Source organism: Charadrius vociferus, unplaced genomic scaffold (assembly GCF_000708025.1).
Source record: "Charadrius vociferus isolate BGI_N301 unplaced genomic scaffold, ASM70802v2 scaffold192, whole genome shotgun sequence".
NCBI lineage: Eukaryota > Metazoa > Chordata > Aves > Charadriiformes > Charadriidae > Charadrius > Charadrius vociferus.
Window position 1 is genome coordinate 859662 of NW_009647437.1, and position 1690 is coordinate 861351.

The following is a 1690-nucleotide window of genomic DNA, read 5'->3' on the forward strand; positions in this document are numbered from 1 at the left end:
TCTGCATCCCTCATCCTCTTCTATGGGATAACGACTGCCAGAATGTACTAAGCTGCTCAAAGAGGACTAATATTCTGATGCTTAGTGGCAAATACCAGTTGGCAAGCAAGCTCAGATCAGCAAGGAAACTGGGAGCAGTAAGCACGCAAACTATAAATTGACTTAAGAAATACACCACAAAAGGGAAATGCAGAATTTACTCAAAACTAAACAGTCTCAAAATGGAAGGCTCTATTTTATTTTCTGAAAGAAAAAGAAAACAGCACAAAGTTAAAAAAATAAAGTCTTTTTTTTTCTCACAACACATTAATTTTTCAGAAGTTGCATTATAACGTCATCATGATGGCAGATTCCTGACCTTTCTGGATTTGTCCCTTTGAATCCCCAATATTTCATATTCCCTTAAAGATAATTCTGTTATCAAAATCACCTTTGAATATGAGGCAAAAAGCAGATTAGGGCACAAGTGGCAGAGAAGCCATAGTAATATTTTCTTCAGGTCTATTCAGGAAATTCTGCATGTTAGGGGAGAATACAAAGTTTAGGCTTCTGAACATGTAGGTATCACAATGCTATTGTAATACAAGGAAGCAGGTCAGTTTGCTAGTTAAAATATACAGAACTGGCCAACACGCCTCCTAATTTCTTTTCCAAGCTCTGCCGCTGACCTACTGTAGCCTTGCAGAAGTCATTTTGACTATATTTGAAAGATCCAATAGATATCTATTTTCTTCCACAAGATGTGTGATACAGAACTCATATCTACACAATACTACAGAGATCCACAGTCAGAAATGGACTAGGGAAACAAACATAACAAATGAATATTTGATGCTGTTCTCCAAGACTCTGTTTGATTAAATAACATGCCCTTCCTTCTGTAGCTGTACTGAGTGGTTCTTGCTGCACATTGTAGGACTTCTGTCACACTGGAATCGCTTATCTCCAGCATGACTTACCATTATTTTATTTTTAAAGCATTTTTTTTTAATAGATAAAACCAACTCATCAGAAAAGTTTTCAAAATAAATATTCCTCTCGGGTTTTGTCAAGCATTTTCTTCATACAGACCAGATTGCTGCACTTAATACAGGAACACTGAGAAGGGCAAGAGAGGAGACAGCTTATGCTCTTGAAATGCCCATGGTTGTCTTGGACAACCTGGAGGCCTGTCTAAGCTCAGGGCCGCTTTATTTTATACTTGGGTGAAAATGCTGCTTGAAGCTGGGCAGGAAACAAGCCTTCACGAGCCTAAACCACAGATGGCACGCTTGCCTTCACCATACGATTCACCAGGGGTTGAAATCTGGGAGACGCCATTTGGAAGAGCCCACGATGTCACTTCCGAAGCACAAGCTGTGCTGTCCACGGGCAAAAGGCAGGCACGGGGTCTCTGGGTGCCAGCGTACAAAAGCAGCCTGTATGCATGAGAGCCCTTATCACTGGCACACTCTAGGACTTGCAAAGTCAGAGCAAGGAAGCCCAAAGTACATATATATAGGCAGAACGAGCAACAAACTTTCCACCCTGATGAAAGCACAATGAGGAAAATCTTTCCGACAGATTCACAGCTGGTTTCAATCTACAGCCTAAGCATATCTAATGGGCCGCCTTTATCAGAGAAGCTCTCAGAGGGTTCTGGCTGCTACTGAGGGCAGTTTGCCACTGTGCAGACCCCTCAACAAAAGTC